Source organism: Hemibagrus wyckioides, linkage group LG13, assembly GCF_019097595.1.
Source record: "Hemibagrus wyckioides isolate EC202008001 linkage group LG13, SWU_Hwy_1.0, whole genome shotgun sequence".
Classification (NCBI taxonomy): domain Eukaryota; kingdom Metazoa; phylum Chordata; class Actinopteri; order Siluriformes; family Bagridae; genus Hemibagrus; species Hemibagrus wyckioides.
This window is the reverse complement of record NC_080722.1, coordinates 16,418,376-16,422,686: the sequence shown is the minus strand read 5'-3', so window position 1 is coordinate 16,422,686 and position 4,311 is coordinate 16,418,376.

The following is a 4,311-nucleotide window of genomic DNA, read 5'->3' as shown; positions in this document are numbered from 1 at the left end:
CTTCATTCTCTGTGTGTCATTTTTATTTTCTGTTTTCGGGAGAAGAAAAACAGCTGAACATCTTGAACAGAATATGTTCAGGATTCCATTCAGGGCCCAATGACCTAATGTAATTATCCATTACACTGTCCATCTAAGGGTTATTTTATGTAGTTTTTCTGAGTGTTTGTTATTGTGCTGATCAATTTTTAATGTGGTGAGCATACAGGCACGAGGTGTGTGTGACGGGGGGAGGTATGTGTTTTGGGATCGCCATGTTGTCTGCCACAGGCTGAAGGATGAGCTCCAGTCTTCATCGAACGCATCACTGCATTAATAGAGTTCCATCTTCACGGCTCACCGTCTCTCTCGTACCTCCTTCGATAAAAAGCTCCTCTCTATTGTGTGCTATGTTAATTTCAACCCCCACCTTCCCATTCCCTACTGTAGCACAACACAGCACAACAGAGCCTGTGTTAGTTTAGCCGAAATGGTAATTAAGAGGTAGCAAATGAATATGTGTGCGTTGGGCTGCAGGCTGCTGAAGTCGCTTGAGTGCTCTTCTGCTGATGATTACAGGTCTGCAAACAATGCCTCTGTGATGGTGAAGGCTCAGATCCCTCCTCAGGAACAAGTTACCACATTTTCCATCATTTCTTGTCTCGCACCGCTTTTACTCTCTGTCCCCCTCTCCCTTCTTTCCCGCTACTGCTCCATCGTCTCCTTCCCTCTCTCCCAGTTAAGGACAATGGAACAGCTGAGAGAGGCAGCCCGTGCAATCACAGCTTTTTAGCAGCTCTATACATCAAACCCACCCCAGCACTACAGAGGAAATTAGCCTGTCTTTTCCCCAGCCCCCATGCTCTCCATGTTCTGCCCTATAGAGATGGTAATTTTAGGGTAAGAGGTCCATATCGCAAATCATTGATCAGCATCAAATCAGTGTGTGGCGAGAGCTTCTCAAATCCCCACCACTTCAGGACGACACAACAGCCATTCGTTGATTAGCGACAGCACTTTGCCGAGGTAGAGATCGCTCGAGGCACGGGGCTGGCCTGTGTCTTTTTTGACACTGCCCTCCTCACTGACTCCCATTCTTCTTCTTCTTCTTCTTTATCCTCATTTTTGGATTTTTTTTTTCCTTAATACATTGTGTCACTAATGAGATGTGTTACAGCGAGAATAGCTCTTATTGAGCCTCTTGATAAAATGCAGTTAATGAATATCAGAGAATGACCAAAAGAACCTAAACAATTTTCTGTTAGTTAACAAATAATAGCTGTAAAGGGTTGGATTATCATGAACTGGTTATGAGTTTAACAGTTCACCTGCTTGGTCGCACACAGGGCATTTTTGTCTTCCAAGCAATCATAGATTAACCAGAATTCCCCTCTCTAGGTCACTGGATTGAAACATCCAGCATTCTTTGCTGAACACCAAATCTCTGGTGTTACTGCCCTCTTTTGGGGAAAACTAGACATTAAATATCAACCTCGTTGAAATATAGTATATAGCAACTATTCATAGGTGTGCTCAAAAGTTAAAACAGCCTCATATGGAGCTTTTAGATATAGGATGCTTCAAGTAGATCTAACATGTCAAAGAAGCTCACCTGGTTCTCAGCCTAGGCACCAGTTCATAGCTGAAGATTACAAACATGGAAGTGTATGTTCTGGACACTGAGGGCTAAGGGACAAATGGGGGAAGGCAGATGAAAGCTGACCCTGAAACTGGACCCAGGCAGCTGCACAGCAGGTGGTTAGTGGCGGGCTGTCTCCCCTCATTGTCCCTTAGAGTAGTACGTAGGACATAGCAAGCTACCCCAGAGCAGCACCAGGCCTGGGGCTTGCAGGTAAACCAATGGGGGTGTACATGGTCTGTGTTTGTGTGTGTGTGTATGTGTGACAGGGGGGCTGTCAACTGTGCACCTGATCTAGCCAGCACAGTCATGCCCCAGTGGAGAGAGAGAGGAGCCTCAGTCCTAACAAGTGACCTACTGTATCTGCCACCTGTGCACTGGCTGCCTGTCATATTGAGGGGCAAAGCACATCAGATAGATCATTAGACATTAGTCAAAGCACACTGCATGTCATTCCATGATGGCAACATCAACACTTTAGGTAGGCTATTAGTGGTGTTCATCTGTCTTACTTCACACAGGTTAATGAGGGATGCATTTGTTTTTTTCTCGTTGACAGTATTGTGATAAATTACTGAAACTCATCAGGAATGGCTGTGGGATGGTGCACATAAAAATGGCTTGATAATCAAGACCTCCACCAACCAGTTCTAACCCTACAATTTTAAACCATTGTTTTTTAAAAGTAGGGCACGCTGTCATAACTTTCCTGTGGGTGTTTGGAGAGCTAACGGCCACATTCTGGCCCACGGCTCTTTCATTGCACTACTCAGCTGTCAGCTCCAGGCCTCGGGCTGCTGGAAACTGTCTTCCCCAGCAGTAGTGATCCTCAGCCCTCTCGTTGTCTCCCTGAGCTCCCTACTCTTGCTCCTTCATGGCCAGTAGTCTGCTAATTACATCCCCGAACATGTTTGCTCATTACACATGAGCTTAACAAGATCCTTCACAATGCCCACACAATGCCCACACTCCTCTCAGAGATGAGAGTGACCCTAATGCAGTGGAGGAGTCTGCCATACTAAAGCATTAGTATTGAAATGGGGGATGATAATTGTGCTGCCCATTAATGTCTTAATATATTCTTTTGATTTGCTTTGGTTGATATATTTGGCTAATGTTCAGCTAATGTGACTGCAGCAGAGAATGGTAGCAATATTTTTTTTAGCAGATGTTCCTGAATGACAGAAGGTTGCTTGAAATAAGAATATGGTGAGTACTTGTGATAATCTAAGACCTTGCCAGCCATGTAACAAATGCAAGAAGTAGCTTTCACTGTCTGTGTAGCCTGGACTAATGTATTAACCACAAAGTCTGAAATTGTTGCTAATGCCACAGTAGAGATAACGGTAGTTAGAATAGAATGGACAATATCTATATGGGCAAGTGAGAGGAGCCAGTTCCTTCTTGTCATAGGCTTGAACAAGATCCCCAAAGAAAGGTTTAAATGTTAACTTCACTGTGCTGGATTGGCTATCATCATTTCTGCAGTTTTAATTGTGGTCATTTTCAGCTCTGCTTTTGTCCCCATGAAAAAAACTGTTATGTTTTTATGGTTCCTTTTAGTTACATTAAGGCATTCTGTTATTTGTCAGCTACCTTTAAATACAATCCTAGTTAATGCTCTTCTTCATTGCTATGATCAGTGAATTTTATATATAAGGTTCATATGTCTGTTGTATTTAAAAGTGATTAAATAATCAGTTAAAGCGTTCAGCTTACAAAACTACCCTGATGCTATATTATAACTGTGAATAGTTCACAAAGAGCCAATTAAAGTAAAGAAATTTATAATTAAAATGAAAAATTTATGTACAATATCCTGAACAGTCAAAATAAATAAATAAATAAATAAATAAATAAATAAAAATACCACAACCATAATCAATTGACAGTTTGGGTGCCTTGAAAAATATAGTATAAAAGATTATACTATAATCTTTTATATATAAAAATATATATATATATTAAATATATTCAATATATAAAAAAATTCATACTTGATTCTTAAAGGAAACGTTGGTCCATAAACCTGAAGGCTTCAGGAACTGACACTTGAACAAAAAAAATACCAGTTTTACTGCTTTTCAGCTTTAGACACACAATAGCACTATAATGATAGACATGAAAAATAATCCACTTCTGGTGCAATGCTTTTCAACAACCGGAAAAGTCAAGTACCCATTAAAGTGTGGACCTCCCCAACTCTGTCGTACAGCATACATAGCATTGTTTTAGAGATGGACCATTGTTCCTGCACACAAATTACATGTCTAATCAGTAAACAGGGCGAGTGTAGACTTGCCCTGGGTTTGAGGTATGGTCTCAGGTTAGCCAATGTTTCCTCAAGATTATGAAATAGCACACTGCTACACAATTTTTTTTAGAGAAATTAGAATCACTATGCTTCAGGGGGTCGATTTGGATGAAAGCCGCAAACTTTTACTTTCATTAACGTTGAATTTTTCTACAGCACTTAATTTTAGAGAACAGCTTGTATAACAATGTCCTTTTTAAAAGATGGCACAATATACAGTGATGTCCATCTGATTTACATTTAGATTAAGAATACTCATTAAGGAACATCCTGAAGAGCTTCATTAAAGCTAATCAACCATGATAAAAAAGGAGATTAGAAGGAAGTACCTGAGGATTAATATTACGATTAACAATTGCATGAACATGCCAGCTACATG